Consider the following 13879-nt stretch of genomic DNA (forward strand, 5'->3'; position numbering starts at 1 on the left):
ATTACTTAAATTGGATTTTTAAATGTCAAGCATACTCATTTGAATTGATCCAGCAAGGATTCTGGCTCCTATAACAGGATTTTTTTTTTTTTTTTATTTATTTTTTTTTTTTTTTACAGAGGGCAAAAAATTATTAACTTTCATGATCACCTGTAAATATTAGTTTTTTGTGGTCTCCTTTCTTCTTTCAGTTTGGGTCTAAGTATAATGGTATATAAGAAATTATCCATACTTTGAAAGCTTAGAAAATCTTTTTACACAAATCTTCACTAAAATTCTAGTATTGCACAACACTCTGCACTGCATTGTCAGCAAGCTGAAAACTATCATACAAATGGTATTTCTCATGATGGTACTTCCACTTCCTCTTCTGGTCAAAATTAAGAAGTGCACCGATATTTTCCAGTCCTTTCAAAGTTAACTCAGCACTTCTGAATCCTCAGACATTTCAACAGGCTCAAGCGGGGCTCATTCACCACAGGTTCTACACTACTATTGCAAACTGACAGCTGCTAGCACAAAGACTGTATAAACTATTGGATCTTCACAGTGTACCTCTTCTTGTACATAACAATAACAACTATTCAAGGAGCTCACAGTTCAAATATAAAACTGGAGAGGAATTTAGAAACATCACATCTGTTTTAATTTAATTCATTATGAAGAGCTGCACCTCAAGCCTAAACCAAGCAGACTTCAGCTCCCTTTCAAACCCGATGCATTTTCAGCAGTTCTAGATGATTTAAGTGCATTTATTGATTTATTACTAGGAGGAATTAAAACAAGGACAGCATAGAGTTGTTAACTTAGGACCAAGCTTTACATAAAGGAAAAAGCAAAAAGAACAGAGACTAAAAGAGCATATACAAGTATGCAACAGTGCCACATGAACATTCAGCAAAGGAAGAGGATCTCTTTTGTGCTTTAAGTCCATAAAATCAATTGAAGAATTCAGAATAAGTTTAGCCCACTGCCACTGCAGGGAGGAGGAGGGGAGGAAAAAAAAAAAAAAAAAAAAGAAAAACAACATCCAAGATTTACCTAGTTAATTGGACACACTTCTTTAGGTTTAGATAAGAATCTTCAGCCTTATTTTTATTTTATTTACAGACTTTCCTGAAGTCTGCTAAAGTTTCAGATTTAGTATTGTCTGAAAGAGTTCAAATTAAAAACAGTACTTCGAAAACACAAAAGATCTGACCAACTTTGCCAAAGGCCAGCCTAATAAACGGAAGGTGAAGTAGGTCTGTCAGACCTGCAATCCACGTTACTATGCACAGCTGCAGGCTATATAGGACCCAGGAGAAGACTAACCAGATAATTAAATAGACTGACGTTTTACTACAGGTTGAAATAATTAGGGATCAGGCAAAATAAGTGAATATGCAACTTTCTAAAGCTTAAACTGTTGCATACATTACCTGGGGTTTATGAAGAAGAAAATCTGACACTGTGATGGCAAGACTACTAGAGAAGGACAAGACTAAGCCATAATGTTTTAATTCAGATCTGAAATTCTTGAAATTTTAAGTGCTAGAGTTGGTGTCCTGATCTGAACATGAATCCAAAAGAGTGGCAAATAAAGGTTTGCAAAAAGAAAAAAGATTTTAATGCATCTTCATATATTGACTGCACAGTAAGGAATAACAGAACGGCTTAGATTGGAAGAAACTTTAAAGATCTAGTTCCAACGCCTGATGATACAGACTGCCACCCAGCATATCATCTGAGCTGTAGAAAAGAGCAAACATGGCAACAGCCATTATCCCATGTTGGCTTAGGACTTTGTTCTACGCACTTTGCTAAGAAGTCAAAATCACAATCTGACCTTTATCATTATCCCTCCTAGCCTTCTTCCATAATGTTTTATAGCTGTGCCTCAGCTACAAGTGGTGAGCAGACTTCCCTTCTGCTGGGGCTAAATATGCTGTGATCAGTACAAGAAAGGAGAGACAGAGACACTGAGATTCTATCCAACTAGATAAAAATCTGGAAAGCTATGTTATCCAAGAGATGTATTGATTCTGAGGGTATCAGCTATATTTTAAGATGCAGAGCCGCAGGCATGAGCTGAACCATGGAGCACTGGCACCAAACCTGAAACTTGTCTCTTTAACTTTAATTGAACATCCAGCAGTAAAAAAGGAAATGCAACAAAATAGAGAAAAGTGGACCATATAAAAGATGATTAATTGTTTTCTAAGTACTACAGCTGCAATATAAATGGTGTGTACTAAACAGCATTCCACTTAACCTCCTCATAAAACACTCTTCATGGAACTGGGATAAAATACAATTGCCCAAAAATACAGCTTATTGTTGTAAAGCTTCTCTCTTCATTCAATAGGGTGAACATAGAAAACAACTGCTCTCCTGGTAAAATTACTGCTGAGGAATGATCAGACTCAGGAGGGTTGTGAAGTTTCTGTGATCTTAGCAGCTTAGGAAGAAGGTACTGTCCTGAACTCCTGATCAAAATATTCGGTCAGACTGTATCACAAGTATCCAGTGCGTGTTTCCTGTAATTTCCACATGCTTTTGCTGTGGAAAATCCCAAGAGTTCACCTTCACGTTAGTGACCTGCCTGGAATGATAAAGCAGGAGCAAGACCCCCTGTCACGTGATTGGTTACCATTGGTTTGTAATGCAAAGATTTGTAATAAGATCCATCTGTCTTGCACAAAAGCCCACTACCCTGAACACTTTTACCCGAGGGCCCCAAATGGGCAACCAACTGAGACTTATCCAGAGGCAGTTTGCAGATGAGAAGAAAAGGTCTGGATTAAAGAGGCACATCCTAGGATGACTGCTGAATGGTTTTAGGAAACATGTCAAGATGCCAATGTCATTCCTCACCAAAGACAAAAATCAGCCCAGCTGACAATGTTCAAGAACTTACTGCCCAAACTCTGCTTGTTTCTTTGTCACATCAGATTTTTTCTTTCATTTCACTTGCACTGTCTGCATATTCTGCAATAATGGGAGGAATACCCCATCCAATCTGGCCTTGAACATGCCCTGTCCCTGGAGGTGTTCAAGGCCAGATTGGATGGGGCCTGGGCAGCCTGGTCTAGTATTAAATGGGGAGGTTGTTGGCCCTGCATTGGTGGTTGGTGGCACCGGGGTTGGAGATTCATGATCCTTGAGGTCCCTTCCTACCCTGGCCATTCCATGATTCTGTGATACCTTTGTAGCAGTATGCATTAAGTAATCATGCTTTTGCATACATATCTGTGATGGCAAAATTTCATAGTTCCTGATACCCTACACTTAAAATGTAGTAATTGCAAGGAATGATAACAGCACTTTTTTTTTCTAAAAGCACCTTTTAAAGTGGCCTTACATAAAGAGATTACTCATAAGTCTAGTCAATGCTATGCCTTAAATTGCAGTGCCCTAAAATGAATTAGATCTGATGCAGAAAAGCAAAGTAGCTTTCTTCTTTTAGTTCAGCTGAATAACCATAATTTGCATTAAGGGTTAAAAGTTTATTAAGTTCTTGCAAGATAATAAGAGTTACTATACAAATTTTATAGAATAAAGAAAAGAAAGGAGTACTGCACAAATTTTACGTCTTTCTGTTACCATTAATTCAGGATTTGAATGATGCTGTATTACTTTTTGGTTACTCTGATCTGGCCAGATCTCATAACCATATTTCTGTAAAGATTCTCATTGCATAGGACATGTTTATGTTACATGCCATTCTGCATTGCATCTTACTGTACATGTACCCTGCACAACATGGTAAATTGGCCTCAGTGCAATGAGGGAATATTTATGAGCGTCTCCTTGACAGCAATATCTATGGAAGAGCCTTTTACAGTCATTTACAACGTTAGAAGCAAATTCAGAAAAAAAAAAATCTACACCATTAGGATGTTATTTTTTCTATTTGTGCATTTGTACTGTAAGTGTTGTCTGTCTTTGATCTGTGTGTTCTTACTTCCTGAATGACTTTGTAAGCAAGTGGCAGCACAGGCTGGAGCCTGGCAGTTGTCCCACGAACAAGAATGCAGCATACATCTCCCAAAGCAGAAAACTTGTCTCTTATTGTTTACAGAACAGTGGGATATGCTTCCAAAAAGCAGTGAAGGAGCAGCTTTGTGCAGCTGGAGTTATTGCCAGTTATCCTCTCCAATAAACAAAAAAGATGTCAAGGTTTGGGCTCATCCTTAATTTGATTGTGATTCCTGTGACAACAGTGATGACCGATGCTAGGGAAAAATATCAAGAGAGGACAAACTTCAAGGTTGAAATGGCAGTGGCCATATGTAATATGCTTAACAAGGAAAATGATGAATATTTGTGTGCGACTGCATCTGGGTAGGATGAAAGATTGGCCTGGTCATTTAAAAGTTGGAAACTTCCAAACTCCGGCCATCTTCTCAGGTCTTTAGAGCAGAAGCCTGCCCAACACCAACATCCAGGATATAAATTAGTAGAAAGGCGTGGAAGATACTAAAGATTGCTTTGCCAGTTTCACAGGGTAACAGACAGCTACTGTGGCAGTTCTGTACGGGTCTCATGCATCTCTTCACTAGAGTCCTAAGGGCTTACCAGACTCAGTTATTCTCTGAGCAGCTCTCAGACAGCAATTTTTTGTCAGATAAGGAAAAAAATAGAGAGTCTTCCTTTAGGCTTGATGCTGATCACCTCTTCCCTACCAATATATTGGTGAGTTCTGTGCATCTTGGCCAGTGTTCAATAAAACAAGACAGACCAAAAGTAGGAGCCACAGCTGAATAGCAACCTCCAGAGCCTGAGACAGCAGTTCTGCTGCAGGTGACTCTACTGTGAAGAATCTCTGATAGATGCCCAAAGAACCATTGTGATACCATGTGTTTGTTCAGCTGAAGCCTTTACTATACACATCTTTCAGCAGTACTTTACTCAGGTTGCTCATATGACTTGACAGCTCAGTCTCCCCTCTCTCGGCAGAACAATCCTTTCATTATTTTTTTCATACAAAGGCAAGTGGAAGGAAGAAAAATATCTGAATTAAAAAAAAAGAAATATAGTGTAAAAATCTTTTTTCGAAAAAGCAAAACTTATCTGTATAGATTAGATAGATAACAAGTCTGTGCTGATGACCAAAATAACAAAGAAAACGGATACAAACAAAGATCATTGTGAAGGCTTCATAACATACTGAGCTCCCTAAGAAACTGAGACATAATGTAAAATAGATACTGGAAATAAAACTTGTGCCATCTGAGGAGACAGAAGATATTGCTGATCTTTTCTGATCACTTGCACTCTTCTTCACATGCATATTCTCATGAAGAGAAAACAGGCATTCAACTTCAGCAATGCAGCTGATAACATCTGGGTGCCCTCCAGACCAATATCCTGGGTTAGCTTTCTGGGTTGCAAGGGCACATTGCTGGTTCATATTTAGCTTGCCATCCACCAGTCCCTAGCACTGACCCCTGAAAGATGCCATTTGTCATTGATCTCCATCCAGACATTGAGTCATTGACCACCACACTCTAGATTCAATCCTGCATCCAGTTCTTCATCCATATCCTTGTCCACCCATCAAATCCATACCTTTCTGTTTCACTCCAATTTATAGGAAGGAGAGGAGGTTCTTTGATATCTGTATTCCTGGTATGAGATTAAGAAGAACGGTTCAAATGTTGGTCTGACCAGTTTATTATAAATCTTAATCAGGGAGATGGGGAAGGGGAGGACGGACACTATTACAAATTAGAGTGATAGGGAAGAGAAGGCAGGTGATAGAAAATATAGGAAAGAGGCAAGAATTGTGTAAAGTGGGGATAGTCACCACAGGATCCAGCAGCGGTCCCATTGCACACTGTTCTGATGGTCTGAGGCAAAAGCACAGGGGGAGAGCAGCAGCAGCATGGCCGGTCTTAGGCAGCAAGAAGGTGCAGGAAGAAGCCACAGGGTAAGTCTGGGAGGAAGCAGCAGGACTCAGGTAACTGGCCCAGGAGAGTGTGTCAGCATGCAGGCATTCCATAGCGAGGGATCTGATGGCAGACACCTTTGTTCTTCTTCAGCATGCAGGCATCATGCCGTGAGAAATCTGTTGACAGAAACCTCTTGGAGGAGAGCAGCAGCATCATGGCTGGCCTTAGGCAGCAAGAATGTGCAGTGACAGAGTAGGTCCAGGAGGGAGAGGAGCAGGACGTGAGGCTTCTCATGTCTGAAAAACCTAATCTCATTTTTTTGTCCCTTTTTTATCCTCCTTCTTCTGAGAACGTGGCATTCCTGGGCGCTTGGATAAGTGTCATGTGTAGTACCTCTTGAAATTGCCATTTTCCTCAAGATAAGCCCACACAATGGCTTCCTGGCCATTAACCTGCGGCTTCTCTCTCTCTTGTTGCCCCTGGCCTTGTCCATCTATGTCCCTCAGACAAAAGATTTCACAACCCTTGCCTAGGACTTGTCCATCTGTGTTCTTCAGACAAAGGATTTCTCAACCCTTGTCCAGGACTTGCTTGGACTTGTTCATCAGCAAGCTCTGAGGCAATGGCTTAAAAGGATATTCTCTTATACTTTCCAATTTGGAGAGAAAGATGTGTGCAGTACTGTGTCAAATGCCTTACTGAAGTCCAGATTGATGACACCAGTGGCTCTTCCCTTGTCCATTGATAACCATCATAGAAGGTTATTAGGTTGGTCAAACAGGACTTGCCTTTGGTGAAGCCATGCATATCACCTCCCTGTCTTCCATCTGCCCTAACAAAGCTTCTCTATACTAATACTATTTCCATAGTAAATAAAGAATAAAGAGTAATAAAGAATGTTGTGTATTCAGAAATACCCATGTGTGTTCCTGCTTTCGTGTTGTCACACATGACAAAAGAAGGCCAAATAAAAATTATTCAAAGATCTGAGGGTTACATAGGGATTCAAAATTTCTGTCCTTGAACTCCCAAGTAGTCCTCCAGCAGTCCTCTCTCACTTGTTGTTAAGACCAGCACTGATTGCATGGAGGTTTTGGATGTGGCTTTGCCTGCTTGATGCTGGCTCTCAGCACAAATAAGATTTTCCATTGGTTTGCTATCAATTCCTACTGTACATTTCCAGGGCTGTCAATACTCAAATCTGAGTTGTGGATCACAATCCGCTACGATAAGAGTTGGGGAAATTTAGATGGAGCAAAACCGTCATCTTCCTTCCACAAATCAGATATATGTTATGTAGCAAAAGACAAAAACAAACAAACAAAAAACCCCTATATTTTTAGTTTCTTTTTCAAAGTTGTAAATAATAGTATGAATCTATCCTTTTATGAGAGTTAGGTATATACATGAATTAACATAAAATTGGCAGACAAGAACACAGAGAAAAAAATAAATAAATAATAAAGCTGGCTGTGAATTCTTGCAGTTTTCAAATAGCTGATCAGTGACATTTGGTTTTAAGATATTCTGTGAATTTCACAAATTATTGTTGTATCATATTTTATCAAATTCATATTTTCAGAATGCTATGAACTCAAGAAAATATAAATATAGTTTGACCTTTTATTTCCAAGACACCAGTGGCAGTGATTCAATTTTGTCATTTTCTGCCTGTAAGTCACAGATAATTATATACTATACTTGTGAAGAAACTAGTCCATAAATCTTTAAATATAGCACTTTAACCAAGTTTCAAGGAATGAACAGCTGGATAGAATTGTAATGATATATAATGTGGAGCATAAAAATTGAAGACTTTCACTTACCTAGTAAATTTTCTTGATTTTATCCTTATGTTCTTTTATATAATTATTACAATACATGCTTTTTTACTTTCTTTGATACTAAGTTTCTTCTTCATAATTACATATATATAGATGACATCAACATCTATGAGTAAATCTGGATGGGTCTTAATTGATTTAGTGATAAAAAGACATACAGTGAGTACAGTGGCTGTAGATTGATTGACTCAAATTTATCTGAAATATAAATGAAATGCAGATTTCATTATTTGTGAGAATTCCAGATAAAAGCTTGTTATCCTTATGGGAAAGAATCTATTGATTGCAGCAAACTTTGGACTAAGTACTATAATCAGAAAGACTACACCAGTTCAATCCAGTTATGAAAAGGAATTGCCAAAATAATCTCAGAGAAAATATGGTGGAAACAAGAGATTAGGGTATTTAGGCAAAGCTTATAAAATCTTTTTAGACTAATACCTGAACTCAGTAATTTCCAATCCTTTCTAAGGTCATTAATTGTACTCCATAAAGATTTCTGTTGAAGAGATTACTTACTATTATGTTTTTATTATTCTCCAAAAGGATCTCAAACCACTGCCTACAACACACACACACACATGCAAATCCTGGTTTAGATATTGACAACTGATGCTTTTCTATATATTGAATGGAGCCATTTCACGGACTGTTATTACAGGCCTCTTCAAATCATTTCAGAACTGGATCCAACAGTTAATTTCTTTTTTACCATATGACAAAGCAAGCATATTTCTTGTCATCTTATAAATATGAGAATATTTAAGCTCAAATTTGATTTTGCAAAACACACCAGAATAGCAGTAGTTAACCAAGAAATACAAATTAACTTAATATCTAAAGTCTCAATAGAAGTTAAGTTTGGAAAGGAAAATATTTCTGAGAGTGATTGGAGATGTAAATTTTGCTTCATTTTTAAGCCAAGAAAACATTTCTGGGTACAAACTTGATTTTGTTTCCAAGTAATAGAAGTAATCCTGCAGTTTTACAGAAGTTTTGAGAATTTTTTCAGAAATAAATAAACGTGAACTATCCTCAAATAGCTGTTTAGAACCAGGTTGTCCACACGTACCTGCATTTAATCTTCAGAAATTACAATTCCATACAATGAAACTGCTCCTCCTTCTTAATCAGACAGCTTTATCTGTTATAACTGTGTTCTCATCCATTGATTTATTTAGTGTCTTCCCAACTGGGGGAAGGTTTTAAATAACATATTCTCTAATTCAGTGAGCCCTCTTTTGGAAGTTCATTTGCCAGACTCTTTGTCAAATGATGACATTTTAACTGAGAAAAAGATCATCATATAATCTTGAATTCTTTGAAGCTGAGTTTGCTTTTTTCACATCATGAAATGAAAAAAAAAAAAAAAGTTGAGCTGAGGGCACAACATGATATCAGGAAAAATAAAAGTGTGGAATATGTTGCAAAAATGGCCTGCAAATTTTCACCCAACTACTTCTGTTTGGGTGGTTTGATTATATGATCAAAGGGAAGTGTTCCTTCATACTTGTCAGAATAATTGCTAAGCTCTTCACTCAAAGAGCCTGCTTGATGACTGATCACTTGTAGATTTTCATGCTGTTAGTCTCACAAGCTAGCTGGGAAACCTTTCTCGGTCCCCAAGAAGATATAGCAGAGGATTCTTAGAGCATTCTGAAAAAAATCAAAAGAAATAAAACAAGTAAGTTTATGTAATTGTATAATTATTTTTTATAAACTGGTTTCTCCTTCCCTCCAGTCTTCCCACCTTCAGCATTCAGCTCTTCCAACACATCCTCACAATTTATTCCCTGTCACTGAGTTTAAATAACTGTATTTAAGACGATATATTTGTCATAATTTTTCTCAATCAATACCTGAGATTTGGAAAATTGTCATGTACAGTTCTTTTAAACTAGGTGTCAGTCTAAAATCAGTAATCCTTTCGTTCTACTTGTTTGAATGGAAACTACTTGAAGGCAAAAAAAATCCACCTATTTTAATAGATTCACTTCAGGTAAGCAAGCCTTATTCTCTGAATTTAAAGTGCTATAGCATTTAGATAAGAGAAGCTTGCTCTAATAAAATGCATAGATCTTGGTTTTATGCTAATTATTTTTGTTCTCAACTATTTTTAATGACCAACTAGTGGGGAAAAAAAAAAAAAACAAGAAAGGAAATAAAACAAAACAGATGGAGGAGCGTCTACTAGAATGACTTCAGTACAGACTCGTAGCAGATAATTTAGTTAAGACACACTTGCATGGTTTGGTTAGCTGAGCAGAACAAACAGCCTGGTAAGCTGACTAGAGCATATTCACAGGCTTTCATTGAAACAACATGAAAAAGCCAATTCCACAGAGTGTGTTGCACATTGACCTCAAGACATGGAACAAACAGAAAGTATTTATTATAGCATTTTTTTTATTACAGAGAATAGTATATTAAGGAGCAGCAATGGAAAAAAATTGTTGTTGATCACAATGTTGTTCATCCTGTTCTCTGGTCCATTACTGAAAAAGAAATAAAACAGTATCATTGATCTATATGTTCCAAATTTCCAATAGCACATCATAAGCTGTAAAACATGCTTTATTCTGCTGATCCTGTTTGCATGTGCACTCAAATTGATCAGAGCATGTTTTACACATTCAGTAGTCGAAACCAGATAAAAAAAGAGAAAAAAGAAAAGTGGTGACTGGCAAGTAATTAGCTTAAATGGATCTTATGCATTTTTACTGGAAATGCTGGATGCCCTCTTTAAAAATGAGATGATAGCCAAGAAAGATGAATTATGCATGAATAGAATTCTGTGATGTCTCTTTCTCGGAACCTACATATGTAATTTCTTTTAACTGGCATATATGTGGATACCAGGTATCTGAAGAAAAAGCAATTTCTTTTTTCGTAGTGGAATAGATATAACACCTGGCTATAATACGAATGAATCTCTCTCTTACTGGCATACATACAGAAATATTTATGTATACCTACCATGTATCACGAATCCTATCAAAGCTTTAGGACTTCTACAGTTGCAACAGAACAACTCCAGCAGTGTCTTCATGATCTACTGGAAGCAACTTCTTTTCTTTTTTGGCCTTGACAGAACACATTACTAACCTCACTCAGCACTGATTAAAGGAACCAGCCTAATCTTTTCATGCCAATGCAAAACGTCTCTTAAGAGATGCAGTATACCAGCCTAAAATTTAACACTAGCCATCAGTACTTTCAGCAATACAAGTCACTGCATTCACACAGAATCACAGAATGGCCCACATATTGGAAGGGACCTCAAGGATCAGGAAACATGATATCAGGAAACATTTCTTTACAGAAAGGGTTGTTAAGCACTGGAATAGGCTCCGCAGGAAGGTGGTTGAGTCACCATCTCTGTTTAAAAACCATTTGGATGTGGTGCTCAGGGACATGATTTAGCAGAGGGTTGTTAGGGTAGTACGGTAAGGTCACAGTTGGACTCGATGATCTTTAAGGTCTTTTCCAACCTATTCTATGATTCTTTGATCATGAATCTCTAACACTCCTGCCACAGGCAGGGCCACCAACCTCCCCATTTAATACTAGATCAGGCTGCCCAGGGCCCCATCCAACCTGGCCTTGAATCCCCACAGGGACGGGGCATTTACAATATCTCTGGGCAGCCTGTTCCAGCACCTCACCACTCTCACAGTAAAGAACTTCTCCCCCTGACATCCAACCTAAATCTTCCCTTCCTCAACTTAAAACCATTTCCCCTTGTCCTGCAGTTATCAATCCCTTCAAAGAGTTGATTCCTCTCCTGTTTGTAGGCTCCCTTTAGGTACTGAAAGGCTGCAATTAGGTCACCCTGCAGCCTTCTCTTCTCTGGGCTGAACAAGCCCAGCTTCCTCAGCCTGTCTTTGTAGGGGAGGTGCTCCAGTCCCCTGATCATCTTTGTAGCTCTGCTCTAGACCCTCTCCAACAGCTCTCTATCTTTCTTGTACTGGGGGCTCCAGACCTGGACACAGTACTCCAGATGGGACCTTACAAGAGCAGAGTAGAGGGGGACAATCACCTCCCTGTCCCTGCTCGCCACCCCTCTTCTAATGGAGCCCATGATACCATTTGTTTTCTGAGCTGCAAGAGTACACTGCTGGCTCATGCTAAGCTTTTCATCCATCAGGACTCCCAGGTCCTTTTCTGCAGGGCTACTCTCCTTCCAATCTGTATAAATGCCTGGGATTTCTCTAGCCCAAGTGCAAAACCTTGCACTTTGTTGTGTTGAACCTCATTAGGTTCACCTGGGACCACCTTTCAAGTCTGTTGAAGTTCCTCTGAATGGCATCCCTTCCTTCCACTGTGTCAACCGCATCACTCAACTTGGTGTCATCAGCAAACTTCCTGAGGGTGTACTCAATTCTGTCATCAATGTCATTGATAAAGATGTTAAAGAGCACTGGTCCCAAGACAGACTCGTGGGGGACATGGCTCATTACCGGCCTCCACCTGGACATAGAACCATTAATCACCACCCTCTTTCTGCAGCCTTTCAATCATTTCCTTATCCATCAAGTGGTCCACCCATCAAATCCACATCCCTCCTATTTGGAGATAAGGAGGTGGTGGGGGACCATGTCAAAGGCCTTGCTCAAGTCCAGGTAAATGATGTCAGTTGTCTTTCCCTTGTCCACCAATCCCGTAACTCCATCATAGAAGGCCACCAGATTGGTTAGGCATGACCTTCCCCTAGTGAAGTCATGTTGGCTGTCTCAGATCACACAATCATTCCTCATGTGAGCAAGCATGTCGAAGGATCTGTTCCATGATTTTTCCAGGTACAGAGGTGAGACTCACCAGCCTGTAGTTCCCCGGGTCCTCCTTGCTCCCTTTCTTATAAATGGGAGTGACATGACCCTTCCTCCAATCAACCGGGACCTCACCTGACAGTCTTTTCAAATATGATGGAGAGCAGCTCGGCAACCACCTCAGCCAGCTCCTTCAGAACCCTGGGATGCATGCCATCTGGCCACACAGAGTTATACACATTCAGTCTCATGAGGTGGTCTTAAACTTGCTCTGCCCTTACAGTGGTGGGGCGGGGGGATTTGCTGCCCCAGTCACTACCTAGAGGTTTAGGGCAAAATGACTTCCAAGTTAAAACTATGTCCTTTTGGAATATACCTGACAAACATAATCCCTTCTGGAATATATTTCTTGGTAAATGTAGGTTTTATATTCAGTGTAACAGAGGAGTAGTATTAACCACAAGGTAACAAGTATCTCTCTGTTTCTCCCTTTCCAAGTGTACTTAAAAATATAATTTCATCTTCATCTTTTGGACAATATTCTTTCTCCAGTCAGCATATTTCTGTACAACTGAACCAATACTATTTCTCATTATTAAAGAAACACAGAACCTGACTAATTTTTAAAATGAGAGTAATCTCCTATGAATTTTCATTTTATCTTCTGGCATTAGAATTATGCAGTACAAAATACTTGGGAATTCAAGTAAACAGAATTATCTCTAGCTAAAGTCTTCCCTTGGAAGTCTGGCCAGGCCCCAGCTATTCTTCAAATTTAACTACGAATTAGATTTATTTTTATATTTTTCATCTACAATGAAAATGAAACCAATGATTGCTATATATGTTCCAGAGGCTAATTTTAAACTCAGGAGAATTTATTCCTAGATGTATAGTCCCAAAAATTACAAATAGCAGACAAAGGCCTAAATGAACTCTCTCCTGAATTTCAAGTTTTCCTTCATCCTCCACATCATGATATGAAAGCATTGGCTTATCCATCCCCATTCCGCATCCTCTTTTCACACCTTCACTCAACTGTTTTCATTCAAATAATAGAAGTGACTAGAGGCCTTCTCAGAAGGTGACTCACACGTAGATTTTATCACAGACAGAGTCGAACACATGATTTGCACAAACATGCACGCACATAGAAAGTTTGGTTAGTTATTACCAGTAATCGCTGAAAACAAAAAATATATGTAGAGCTTAGCAGGTGTAAATCCATCAGTACATGCAACTCTGCAAAATGACTGTCCAGGAAGGTTTTCAAGAAATACACCAAGCTAGGCCAGATGCAGCTCTATTCAGTCTTCAAAATCACAGCAAATTTTATCTTTTTCTGCAAAACTAAGTATGTGTGGCTGAGTGTGTGCATGTCACCATCATC

General features: G+C 38.8%; 1 long non-coding RNA gene across 3 annotated transcripts in view; it reads right to left on the minus strand.

The window, feature by feature from the left end:
* Window positions 1–9456: 9456 nt before the first annotated feature.
* LOC104910725 (uncharacterized) overlaps window positions 9457–13879 on the minus strand; it is a 183315-nt gene continuing 178892 nt past the window's right edge. For all 3 annotated transcript variants that reach the window (XR_014882784.1, XR_014882783.1, XR_004159625.2), the window contains one exon: window positions 9457–10215. This is a non-coding gene — a long non-coding RNA (uncharacterized LOC104910725). The remainder of the gene's footprint in view (window positions 10216–13879) is intronic.

Source organism: Meleagris gallopavo, chromosome 4 (genome assembly GCF_905368555.1).
Source record: "Meleagris gallopavo chromosome 4, MGAL_WU_HG_1.1, whole genome shotgun sequence".
Classification (NCBI taxonomy): domain Eukaryota; kingdom Metazoa; phylum Chordata; class Aves; order Galliformes; family Phasianidae; genus Meleagris; species Meleagris gallopavo.